Source organism: Tachyglossus aculeatus (assembly GCF_015852505.1).
Source record: "Tachyglossus aculeatus isolate mTacAcu1 chromosome 12 unlocalized genomic scaffold, mTacAcu1.pri SUPER_6_unloc_2, whole genome shotgun sequence".
In the NCBI taxonomy this organism is placed as follows: Eukaryota; Metazoa; Chordata; class Mammalia; order Monotremata; family Tachyglossidae; genus Tachyglossus; species Tachyglossus aculeatus.
In genome coordinates, this window is record NW_024044829.1 from 4,736,734 (window position 1) to 4,750,713 (window position 13,980).

Sequence of the window (13,980 nt, forward strand, 5' to 3'; positions counted from 1 at the left end):
CTCTCTGTAAAATCGGGATTCAATATGTGCCCTCTGTTTCTCTTACAATCCGAGGCCCTGTGGGTCAGGAAACGTGTCCGATCTGATTAGTTTGTTTATACTTCAGGACTTGGAAGTCTTTGGCAAGTAAATTCTTAATAAATTCAATAATGATAATGTTGATACTACTACTGATAATAACAGTAATTCTATGATTTTTGAGATCACTCTTAGTGGTTATGAAAATCAGAAAATCGGAGGATGACAAGGGAGAAGGGATGCAATCATTGAAACGTTGCCCACATTTGACTGCCTGTTTACTTGTTTTGGTTCCTATCCTCCCATTCTAGACTGTGAGCCCATTGTGGGAAAGGGTTGTCTCTATTGCTGACTTATATTTTCCAAGCGCTTAGTACAGTGCTCTGCGCAATATAATTGCTCAATAAATACGATTGAATGAAGTAATGAATGAATTTGATTGATCAAATCCCTGCCTCAAATCCATTCGTTCATCCATCCATCCATCTGTCCGACCATCCATCTTCCATCTATCTGTCTGTTCACCCATCTGTCTGTCCATCAACCCACCCATTCATCCATCCATTCATCCACCCATCCATCATCATCATCATCATCAATCGTATTTATTGAGCGCTTACTGTATGCAGAGCACTGTACTAAGCGCTTGGGAAGAACAAATTGGCAACATGTAGAGACAGTCCCTACCCAACAGTGGGCTCACAGTCTAAAAGGGGGAGACAGAGAACAAAACCAAACATACTAACAAAATAAAATAAATAGAATAGATATGTACAAATAAAATAAATAAATAAATAAATAAATAGAGTAATAAATATGTACAAACATATATACATATATACAGGTGCTGTGGGGAAGAGAAGGAGGTAAGATGGGGGGATGGAGAGGGGGACGAGGGGGAGAGGAAGGAAGGGGCTCAGTCTGGGAAGGCCTCCTGGAGGAGGTGAGCTCTCAGCAGGGCCTTGAAGGGAGGAAGAGAGCTAGCTTGGCGGATGGGCAGAGGGAGGGCATTCCAGGCCCGGGGGATGACGTGGGCCGGCGGTCGATGGCGGGACAGGCTAGAGCGAGGTACGGTGAGGGGATTAGCGGTGGAGGAGTGGAGAATGCGGGCTGGGCTGTAGAAGGAGAGAAGGGAGGTGAGGTAGGAGGGGGCGAGGTGCTGGAGAGCCTTGAAGCCCAGGGTGAGGAGTTTCTGCCTGATGCGCAGATTGATTGGTAGCCACTGGAGATTTTTGAGGAGGGGAGAGATATGCCCAGAGCGTTTCTGGACAAAGATAATCCGGTCAGCAGCATGAAGTATGGATTGAAGTGGAGAGAGACACGAGGATGGGAGATCAGAGAGAAGGTTGATGCAGTAGTCCAGACGGGATAGGATGAGAGCTTGAATGATCAGGGTAGCGGATGGAGAGGAAAGGGCAGATCTTGGCAATGTTGTGGAGCTGAGACGGGCAGGTTTTGGTGACGGCTTGGATGTGAGGGGTGAATGAGAGAGTGGAGTTGAGGATGACACCAAGGTTGCGGGCTTTTGAGACGGGAAGAATGGTACTGCTGTCAACAGAGATGGGAAAGTCAGGGAGAGGACAAGGTTTGGGAGGGAAGACAAGGAGTTCAGTCTTTGACATGTTGAGCTTTAGGTGGCGGGCAGACATCCAAATGGAGATGTACTGAAGGCAGGAGGAGATGCGAGCCTGGAGAGAGGGGGAGAGAGCAGGGTCAGAGATGTAGATCTGGGTGTCATCAACGTAGAGATGATAGTTGAAGCCGTGGGAGCGAATGAGGTCACCAAGGGAGTGCGTGTAGATCGAGAACAGAAGGGGACCAAGCACTGAACCTTGGGGAACCCCCACAGTAAGAGGATGAGTGGGGGAGGAGGAGCCTGCAAAAGAGACTGAGAATGAACGACCGGAGAGGTAAGAGGAGAACCAGGAGAGGACGCAGTCTGTGAAGCCAAGGTCAGATAGCGTGTTGAGGGGAAGGGGGGTGGTCCACAGTGTCAAAGGCAGCTGAGAGGTCGAGGAGGATTAGGACAGAGTATGAGCCGTTGGAATTGGCAAGCAGGAGGTCATTGGTGACCTTTGAGAGGGCAGTTTGCGTGGAATGTAGACGACGGAAGCCAGACTGGACAGGGTCGAGGAGAGAGTTGTTGTTGAGGAATTCTAGGCAGCGAGTGTAGAGAACTCGTTCAAGGAGTTTGGAAAGGAATGGTAGGAGGGATATGGGGCGATAACTATAAGGTGAGGTGGGGTCAAGAGAGTAAGTAATAAAGTAATCAGTAATATCATCAGTAATAACAATAATAGTGTTATTTGTTAAGCACTTACTATGTGCATTGTACTGCGTGCTGGGGCCGATACAAGCTAATCAGGTTTTACACAGTCCCTCTCCACGTCGTGCTCACAGTCTCAATTCCCTTTGTACAGATGAGATAACTGAGGCACAGAGAAGTGACGTGTCTTGACTAAGGTCACACAGCAGACAATCCACACATCCATCCATCCATCTACCCACCCACCCTTCCATCCATCCATCCATCCATGCATCAATCTTTCCATCCATCCATCAATCAATGATAGCTGTTGAATGCAACCTGGGTGTAAAGTACTGTAGTGAACACGTCAGAGAGATCAAAATAAAGTAAACACCATCCCTGCTTTCCAAGAATTAAAAATATAACAGGGAAGATATACAATGAATTAATTAATGAGAGTGTGACAAAGAGAATGGAAAGAATGGTAAATAGATGACTATGTGCTTAAAGAGCACATTTTATAAATCCACTATGTAGAAAAATATAATGGTGGGTGTGAGTGCAAAAGTGGAGGAGTGATCTAAGATGCTGAATAGTAGTTGGAAGAAAATGACTTAGGGAGAAGAAAAATGAATCGTGCGAAGCATCCTGGAAATGTTGGGAAGACAGAACGGCTTTGAAGATGGGGAAAGCGGTGCTCTGATGGGCTGGAAGGGGAGAGGAGGAAATGTGATACCCACCCAGTATCAGTGATTTCTTCATCACCTCATTATCGGAACTCCTCAGCCCCTCCCAGACTGATAATAATAATGACCATTATAATAATTGTATTTGGTAAGTGATTACTATGTGTCAGGCACTGTTCTAAACACTGGGGTAGATAGAAGCAAGTCAGGTTGCCCGACCTGAGGTTCACAGTCTTAATCCCCATTTTCCAGATGAGGTTACTGAAGCCCAAAGAAGTTAAGTGGCTTGTCCAAAGTCACAGAACAGACAAGTGGCGGAGTCGGGATTAGAACTCACGTCCTCTGACTCCCAAGCCCGGGCGCTTGCCACTGAGCTATCAATCAATCAATCAATCAATCGCATTTATTGAGCGCTTACTGTGTGCAGAGCACTGTACTAAGCGCTTGGGAAGTACAAGCTGGCAACATATAGAGACGGTCTCTACCCAACAGTTTGCTCACAGTCTAGAAGGGGGAGACAGAGAACAAAACCAAACATATTAACAAAATAAAATAAATAGAATAGATATGTACAAGTAAAATAAATAAATAGAGTAATAAATATGTACAAACATATATACATATATACAGGTGCTGTGGGGAAGGGAAGGAGTTAAGGCAGGGGGAATGGAGAGGGGGAGGAGGGGGAGAGGAAGGAGGGAGCTCAGTCTGGGAAGGCCTCCTGGAGGAGGTGAGCTCTCAGCTTCTAATGCTGATTCTCTGGATTGATCCCGCAAGCCAGCCTGGGGGAGGGTTTTAGGGTGGATTTACAGTCATTTCTCATTCTCTGTAGATTTGCAATCAGAAGACATCAGAAAATACAACTGCTTAAATGAACGATTGATTGTGTAACTTCATGAACAAGATGAAACTCAGAGAGCAGCGTAGCCTAATCGACAGAGCATGGACCTGGGAGTCACAGTGACCTGGGTTTTGATCTTGACGCTGTACTTTTCTGCTGTGCGACCTTGGGCAAATCTCTTCACTACTTTGGGCCTCAGTTCCCTCATCTGTAAAATGGGGAATGAGACTGTGAGCCCCATGTAGGACAGGGGCTTTGTCCAACCTGATTAGCTTGTATCGAATCCCAGGACTTAGTAGAGTGGCTGGCACATTGTAAGCACTTAACAGGTACCACTGAAGAAAAAAAAGGAGGCTGATGCTCTCACCCGTTGACCCAGATGGTCACCACCAGCAGGAACCGTTAAGATGCCGTTGCCAAGGGAACCTTGCAGCTAAGTGCCATTACCGGATTCTCATCTCATTGGAGACTCAAAGACTGTGGGGACGAGTCTCCGTGATCCGATCCTCCAGGCACCCCTCTCGGATCAGCAGTGGCTTTATTTAAGGGGACAGAGGCCATGTCTGGAAAGCACACCTCAGTGTCTACCAGAGAGCAGAGAGGAGCTGAGGTCTCCTCGCTGTCCCGCGATGGCCGTTGCGTCCAGGTGTCCGAAGAGAGAGGGGGGACCAGCCCAGTCCAGATTTTGTCGGAGGTCCCCCAGCCCCAGGTTGGCCCGGTAAGAATGACCGGGGGTGGGGAGGGACAAGGAGGGACAATCAGGCTAATCGATGTGAGTGTGAGGGTCACTCTGGAAAGACGTTCATACCCGGGGCCCAGGGTGGATTTGGAACTAGGGCTGCGTAAACAAGCTGAGAAAAACCATTTGGCCCTACGGTAACCTCCCTGGTCCCCTCCATCGACCACCCAAACCCCGGCTACCATAGTTGCTGTGCTAGGGTTTTATGAAATGGCGTCAGCCATGTGCTGTGGTGACTTCAACCATCAACTCAATCCTCTTGGCAGGGACAAGAGGGTATGACTGAAACTGCCCCAGCCAGATGCTTCATCACCAAAGCCTCCTCACCGGACTTCCCCCTCAAATCCTGGCATGATGCAATAGAAAATCACTGTGGCCTAAGGGATAGGGCATAGGCTGGGAGTCACAGGACCTGGGTTCTAATAAAGGGTCCACCTCTTTTGATTTTTTTAATGCTATTACTTAAGAGCTTATTAGGTGTCAATCATTGTTCTAAACACTGGACTAGTTAATCAGTACCCTGTACCTCATGGGGTTTACAGTCTGAGAAGGAAGGAGAACAGGAGAACTGATGCACAGAGAAGATAAGTGACTTTCCCAAGGTCAAATAGCAAGCAATTGGAAGAGCTGGAATTTTAGCCCAGACCCATGCTCTTTCCACTGGGCCAGGATACCTCTCTTCTGGGTGATTTGGGGCTAGTCACTTCGCTTTTCAGTGTCTCAGTTCCCACATCTGTAAAATGGAGACTACGACTGTGAGCCCTGTGTGGGACGGGGACTGTTACCCACCCAATTTTCTAGTATTCACCCCACAGCTTAGTACAGTGCCTGGCACATAATGAGAGCTTGAGAAACATCATAAAAAGAGAAGTAAAATTATGATGGTATTTGTTAAGCGCTTAGTATGTGCCAAGCATTGTTTAGGCATGATCCCTGCATCAAAGAATTCCCAATCTAGTAGGCTAGATAGACGAAATGTCATTTACAACTGGGAGTAGAAAAGAATGGAACAATGGATGTGTGGATGAGAAGCAGCCTGGCTTAGTGGAAAGAACACGGGCGTGGAAGTCAGACATCGTGGGTTCTAATCTCAGCTCTGCCACTTGTCAGCTGTGTGACTTCGGACAAGTCACTTAACTTCTCTGTGACTCCGTTACCTAATCTGTCAAATAGAGTTTAAGACTGTGAGCCCTAGGTGGGACAACCCCTATCCCCCACAGCGTTTAGCCCATCATAAGCTCTTAACAAATACTATCATTATTATTAATAGTGCTTGATCATCGTATTTTTGAGTGCTTAAATTATGCAGACCACTAAACCGAGTACTGAGGAGAGTACCATATTAAAGAATTGGTAGACATCTTCCCTGCCCTAAAGGAGCTCACAGTCTGAGGGGAAGCAGATGGACATGAAGGCCGCCATTGGGAGAGTCATACAGGTGAGATTTTCCCACCCTTTTATCTGGATAAAAACTGTCTCCTTGTGTTGATATTGCCGTCAATCACCTCATTAAGGTGCACCTCAGAACGCCGCCATAGACGCCCGGGACTCCGTTCCCGAGAGGCTCGCCCGCCATCACACCGCATGGCCCCCGCTGCTCCCGGAAGGATCCTGTCATCTGGACGCCGCCGCGAGCGTCGGGACTCCCCAACCCTTCCTCCCTGCTATCGGGTGCTTATGCCCCTTGGCCGGGTTCCTGGCAGCCCCGCAGCCGGGTATCTGCATCCCCGTACCACACCGATGCCCTTGGGCGGGGCTCCCACCCCCCAATCATCGGAACACTCACCCCTAGAAGCCACCTCCACTCTGTTCAAGCAGCCAAATGGGATCGCGGGACATTGTGTCCCGCTGCTAGATCGTGAAACATTGTATCCCCGTGCTTGTTCACAGATTATTGTATCCCCTTGCTCGTCCATGGGTAATTGTGTGCCCCTGCTTCCACCCCCCCAACACACACACTGCTTAAGCGACCATCCTTGAAGAGCCCCCCAAAACCCCCCCTTCGCGGTCCGGACCTGACTAATTCCCCCGCCCCCTGCGCCCACCGCCTTCCCTCCCCTGGGAAAAAGGCACTTGTTATCACCAAGTTACATTAACGACAACCTTATTCGCACCTACCCAGCCCTCCCATGCTATTTGGCTGTTCACTCCTCTCCCCAGGCATTTCTGCTCCCTGACGGCCCTTAGCAGTTCCACCTTACTCCAGCACATAATAGTTGTTATCTTCTCTCTGTGACATCATCATCTGCCTATTTTATTATTGCCATAGCATGTTAATTGTTAACTACCCTCTGTGATGCCGTTGCCTACGTATATCATTGCTACTGTTTTATTGCTTCTGCATTTCAATTGTTAACCTCCAACTGTGCTGTTATTTACCTTGCTGACCTCACCATGGACTATCAATTCCCTTGCTCCCAACTGCCATTTCCGTTCCTCACCTTCCCCTTCCCCTCTCCCACGCAGCTTCTTCCCTCCCTTCCCCCCACCACCGCTCCCCCTCACCCCTTACCCAGGATCCCTTGTACCAGCGCCAATCCTCAACTCCTCCCTCCCAGACCCATCCTCCCCGCCCCGACCCCATCCCAGTTCTCATTTCCCATCGCCATCCCTCTTCCGATTCTCCCTGCCTAGGACCCCATCAACTCATCCCAATCAAAACCCTCCCCACGTCTCTCACCCTTCCCCCCTCCCTCCCCTCCCTCCACAGCTGCTGCCAGGTGTGGCCTCTGGAACCCCCGCTCCGTTATAGGTAAGCTCCCTTTCATCCTGGACCTATTCCTTTCCAGGTCTCTACTCCTACTCGCCCTAACTGAAACATGGCTGTCTCCGGACGACACAGTCTCTTCTACTGCTCTATCCAGTGGAGGCCTCTTCTTCTCCCACTCCCCCAGACTCACCGGAAAAGGAGGAGGTGTGGGTTTCCTTCTCGCCCCCCAATGTCGCTTTCACACTATCCCTCCTCTCCCTTCCCTTTCGTTCCCTTTCTTTGAAGCCCACATTATTCGCCTCTACCACCCCCTCCAGATTCTTGTAGCCGTCATCTACAGCCCCCGCGGCCCCACCTCCAACTTATTTAACGATTTTGACCCCTTCCTCACCTTCCTTCACACCTTTTCCATGCCCACTCTGATCCTCGGAGACTTCAACATCCACATGAAAATCCCTGATGACTCCTCTGCCGCCCGCTTTCTATCTCTCCTTGACGCTGCCAACCTCTTGCTCCACCCCGTCTCGCCCACTCACCAACGTGGTCACACCCTCTACCTCATCATCTCCTATCGCTGCACTGTCTCCACCCTCACCAACTCTGAAATCCCTCTCTCTCATAATAACCTTCTCACCTGCCTCCTCACTCACACTCCTTTCCCCTGTAAATCTATATTACTTCTTCACAGAGACCTCCGCTCTCTTAACCCCATCCATCGTTCTGAGCGCCTCACACCCCACCTCGCCGCCTTTCCTCTCTACCCAATCTTGAAGATCCGATTACTGCCCTCAACTCTATCCTCTCTACTCAGCTCGACTCGCTTGCTCCCCTTTCCCTTCGCCGCTCTCGTACCCCTAACCCACAGCCCTGGATCACTGCCACTGTGAGCCTCCTTCGCTCTTATGTTCGAGCTTCTGAACGCTGCTGGCGAAAGTCTAAACACCATGCCAACCTCGTTCACTTCAGGTTTATCCTTTCCTGTCTTAACTCAGCCCTCTCCTCTGCCAGACAAAACTATTTCTCCTCCCTCATTGACACCCATGCCCATCACCCCCACCAGCTCTTCCGTACATTCAACTCCCTTCTCAGGCCCCCGGTTTCTCCCCCTCCTCCTTCCCTCACCCCAACGATCTGGCCTCCTACTTCATTAATAAAATTAAATCCATCAGGTCTGAGCTCCCCGAAGTCACTTCCCCACATTCTCTAACCCCCCGACTCTCAACCCTCTCCGCTACTCTCCCATCCTTCCCAGCAATATCCTCAGATGAGATCTCCTCCCTCCTCTCAAGTGCTACTCCGGCCACCTGTGTTTCTGACCCCATTCCCTCTCATCTTATGAAATCTTTCTCTCCGTCCCTTCTCCCCTCCGTAACTTCCATCTTCAACCGCTCATTTTCCACTGGTTCCTTCCTCTCTGCCTTCAAACATGCCCAGGTCTCTCCCATCCCAGAAAAACCCTCTCTTGACTCCACTTCACCTTCTAGTTATCGACCTATTTCCCTTTCCAAATTCCTTGAACGAGTCGTCGACACGTGCTGCCTCGAATTCCTCAACGCCAACTCTCTCTTCGACACACTCCAATCTGGTTTCCGTCCCCTACATTCCACGGAACCTGCCCTCTTAAAGCTCACCAATGACCTCCTTCTTCCCACATCCAGCATCTCCTACTCTATCCTAATACCCCTCGACCTCTCTGCCTTTGACACTGTGAACCACCCCCTTCTCCTCAACACGTTATCCAAACTTGGCTTCACAGACTCTGTCCTCTCCTGGTTCTCCACTTATTTTTCCGGCCGTTCATTTTAAGTCTCTTTTGCGGGCTCCCCTTCCCATCCCCATACTGTAGGGTTTCCTCAAGGGTCAATTCTTGGTCCCCTTCTGTTCTCGGTCTACACTCACTCCCTTCGTGAACTCATTCGCTCCCACGGCTTTAACTATCATCTCTGCACTGATGACACCCAAATCTACGTCTCTGCCCCTGCTCTCTCTCCCTCCCTCCAGGCTCGTATCTCCTCCTGCCTTCAGGACATCTCCATATGGATGTATGCCCGCCATCTAAAACTCAACATGACCAAGACTGAACTCCTTGTCTTCCCTCCCAAACCCTACTCTCTCCCTGACTTTCCCATCATTGTTGACGGCACTACCATTCTTCCCGTCTCACAAGCCCGCAACCTTGGTGTCATCCTCGACTCCGCACTCTAGTTCACCCCTCACATTCAATACGTCACCAAAACCTGCTAATCTCACCTCCACAACATCGCCAAGATCCGCCCTTTCCTCTTCATCCAAACCACTACCGTGCTCGTTCATCTCTCATGTTAACGCGACTGGATTACTGCATCAGCCTCCTCTCCGATCCCCCCTCTTCCCGTCTCTCCCCATTTCAATCCATACTTCTCGCCGCTACTTGGATCATCTTTGTGCAGAAACTCTCTGGGCATGTTACTCCCCTCCTCCAAAATCTTCAGTGGCTACCACTCAACCTACGCGTCAGGCAGAAACTCCTCAACCTCGGCTTCAGGGCTCTTTTTCACCTCGCCCCCTGCTACCTCACCTCCCTTCTCTCCTTCTACAGCCCAGCCCGCACCCTTCGCTCCTCTGCCGCTAATCTCCTTAACGTGGCTCGTTCTCACCTGTCCCGCCGTCGACCCCCAGCCCATGTCCTCCCCCTGGCCTGGAACGCCCTCCCTCCTCACCTCCACCAAGCTAGCTCTCTTCCTCCCTTCAAAGATCTCCTGAAAGCTCACCTCCTCCAGGAGGCCTCCCCAGACAGGGCCCCCTCCTTCCTCTCCCCCCAACCTCCTTCTCCTCCCAACAGAACCTATATATATATATATGTTTGCCCGTATTTATTACTCTATTTATTCTTTGATTTTATTTGTACGTATTTATTCTATTTATTTTATCTTGTTAATATGTTTTGTTTTGTTGTCTGTCTCCCCCTTCCAATCTCTGAGCCCGCTGTTGGAAAGGGACCGTCTTTGTATATTGCCAACTTGTACTTCCCAAGCACTTAGTACAATGCTCTGCACAAAGTAAGCGCTCAATAAATACGAATGAATGAATGAATTAAGACACCCTACAGAGGGGTGCATATGAACACTTGTCTTTTCTGGTTGAAAAGAGGCTTTCTCACAGTCTGAAGGGATGTCTGGTAAGATCAGTGTGTGATGGACAATCGTGCCTCAGAGGGAATTGCTGTGGGATGGATACAAGCTAACAGGATGTAACCAGTTTATATCACGCAAGGGGCTCAATCTTCATCCCCATTTTACGAAAGAGGGAACTGAAACCTTCGAGAAGTGAAGTGACTTGCCCAAGGCCCCACAGTAGACAAGTGGCGGAGCCGGGATCATCACCTATGTCCTTGTGACTCCCAGGCCTGAGTTCTATCCACTTGTCCACGCTGCTTTACTTGGGTAAGTCATTTAACCTTCATAATTAACAAAATCATTTTTTCCTTTCCAGACCACAGAAAATCTATCAGTCTCACGTGATGTGGAAAAGTTCCCTCCTTGTGTTGCATTCCTTAGTATTGATGTCTTCTTTTGAATAAAGTATTTCTGTCCGACTTGCTACTTTTCCTTTCTGAGTGAACATGTTCTCAGTGCTGTGACTTGTGAAGTGAAATAGTGTGATATAGGGGAAAGAGCATAGGTCCAAGTGAAATTCATTCAACCGTTTTATTGAGCATATACTGTGTGCAGAACACTGTCAGAGCGCCTAGGAAGACTGTAGAGCTAATCCAAACTGCCAAGGCTGTGCCAAGGTGCCCAAACCCGGCAGGCGGCTGCATGATAGCCACGGCTGGGCAGTGGATAATATTAATAATATCAATAATAATAATAACAATTGTATTTGTTAAGCTCTTACTCTGTGATAGACATTGTACTAAGCGCTCCGGTGGATGGATACAAGCAAATCAGTATGGAGGGACTCCTGCATGCCCCTTGCCCGGTCGGCGGACGCGGCCCTGGACTGAACCCCAGTATAGGTCCCGAGTGGGAGCATCTCCCCACATAGGTTCCGACTCCTCCATCCGCCTCCTTGTCCCTCCACTCCCACTCCACCAAGTCACTCTCAATGGGGCTGAGGGGCCCTGATCACCATCTCCCCTTGGTCTTCTGGGTGGGGCAGGTCATGAAATCTCCAAAAAGCTGGCTACCGCACTTGGCACACAAAAGGTGCTCAATCGATTGCCGTGATGGACTTCTGGATGGATGTATGATTGGATGAATGGATGGACGGTTGGATGAGAGAAGATGGATCTGAGCAGTTGGATGGGATCTGTATCCCCTTCTTCCAACGGTCGTACCTACCCTAAGAGTGCGCCTTATTCTCCACCTCTTCAAAGCTTTACTGAAGGACATTTCCTCCAAGAGGCTTTCCCTGACTAAGTCCTCTATTCCTTTTCTTCCTCTCTCTTCTGCGTCGCTCTCTTGCTGACTTGCTCTCTTTTATTCATCCCACTCCCAGCCCCACATCACTTATTCATTCATTCATTCATTCAATCGTATTTATTGAGCGCTTACTGTGTGTAGAGCACTGTACCAAGCGCTTGGGAAGTACAAGTTGGCAGCACATAGAGACGGTCCTTACCCAACAACGGGCTCACAGTCTAGAACGGGGAGACAGACAACAAAACAAAGCATATTAACAAGATAAAATGAATAGAATATGTACAAGTAAAATAAATAGAGTAATAAATATGTACAAACATATATACACGTGCTGTGGGGAGGGGAAGGAGGTAAGGCAAGGGTTATCGGGAGGGGTAGGAGGGGGAGAGGAAGGAGGGAGCTTGTGTCCATATCCGTAGTGTATTTATTCATATTAATGCCTGTCTCCCACTCCAGACTGCAAGCTCATTGTGGGCAGAGAATGTGTCTGCTATATTGTTATACTATAGTCTCCCAAATGTTTAGTACAGTGCTCTGCACACCGTAAGCACTCAATAAATGCAATTTACTGGCTCCTAAATTATTTTTATTAATCATCATCGTCCTCAGTCGAAAGTATTTATTGAGCACTTGCTATGTGCAGAGCACACTGCTAAAATCTTGAGAGAGTACAATACAACAAAATCAGTCAGCACGTTCCCTGCCCGTAACAAACTGGCAGTCTAGAAGACCATCTAATTAAATATTTGGTCAACACTCTGGATAAAATCACCCAGACCTTGGACAGTTGGGAGGCTGAAATATCTCGGTTATTAGATTGGGATTCCACAGGTGAATGGCTATCCCTCCCACCTCCAAAGGTGTAGGAAAAAATCAAAGAAATGCAGGAAAGTATTGTGGTCCATCCATTCGGATTCTAATCCCGGCTCTGCCACTAGTCTGCTGTGTGACTTTAAGCAAGTCCCTTCACTTCTCTGGCCCTCAGTTACCACATCTGTGAAATGGGGATTGAGATTGTGAGCTCCACGTGGGGCAAGGGACTGTGTCCAACCCGATTTACTTGTATCCACCCCAGTGCTTAGTACAGTGCCTGGGACAAAGAAAGTGCTTAACAAATACCATAATGATGATTGATAATGAATATTATTAATAATTCTTATAATAATTATTGATTAATAATAATTGAATATTATTAATAGGAATAATTACTATTGTTATTATCCCACCTGGAAGATACTAGGTTATATCTTATAGTAGCAGCGTGGTTAAGTGGGAAGAGGACGGGCTTGGGAGTCAGAGGTCATGGGTTCAAATCCTGACTCTGCTAATTTTCAGCTGTGTGACCTTGGGCAAGTCACTTAGCTTCTCTGTGCCTCAGTTACCTCATCTGTAAAATGGGGATTAAGACTGTGAGCTCCACGTGGGACACCCTGATCACCATGTATCCTCTCCAGCGCTTAGAACAGTGCTTTGCACATAATAAGCGCTTAACAAATGCTGTCATTATTGGTATTATACCCTAGAAAGCAATCATAACATCCCTCTACATATACTGTTGTAAGACTCTGCAAGGGGTAGCTGCATCTAACCCAGGAAGTGTAAATTCAAGGGCTCGTAATCATAATAACAATTAATTATCATAATCATAATTATCAACATTACCATTCTAGTCTTTATTAACAATTTACATGCAAAAGGCTGTAGCATGTGCTGAGTAGAAACAGAACGATCAGCTCAGACAAAGTCTCTGGCCATAAGAGGCTCAGAATATAAGAGAAAGAGACAGCAGATATCAAATCCTCATGTTACAGAGAGACCCAGGGAGGTTTCGTTTGTCACCCAAGGCCACACAGCTGGTCAGTGGCAGGTTTGGCATTAGAACTCAGGTGTCATGGCTCCCAGTAAAATGACCAACCCCCTCAAGACTGTAAACTCCTTGTGGGCAGGAAACATGCCTACCAAATATTTTCTCTACCTTCATTTCCAAACCCCAACCACCCCTTGATGTCCCATGACTATTCCCGTCTCACAAGCCCATAACCTTGGCATTAATCTCGACTCCTCTCTCTCTCATTCAACCCACAGATTTAATCCATCACTAAATCATGCCGGTTCCAACTTCACGAAATCGCTAAAATCTGCCCGTTCCTCTCCATCCGAACTGCTACCACGTTAATCCAGTCCCTTATTTTATCCCAATTCGATTACTTTAACAGCCTCCTTGCTGACCTGTCATGCCTCTCTTCTTTCCCAACTCCAGTCCACACTTCACTCTGACGCTCGGATCATTTTTCTATAAAAGCTTTCAGTCCATGTTTCCCCCACTTCTCGAGAA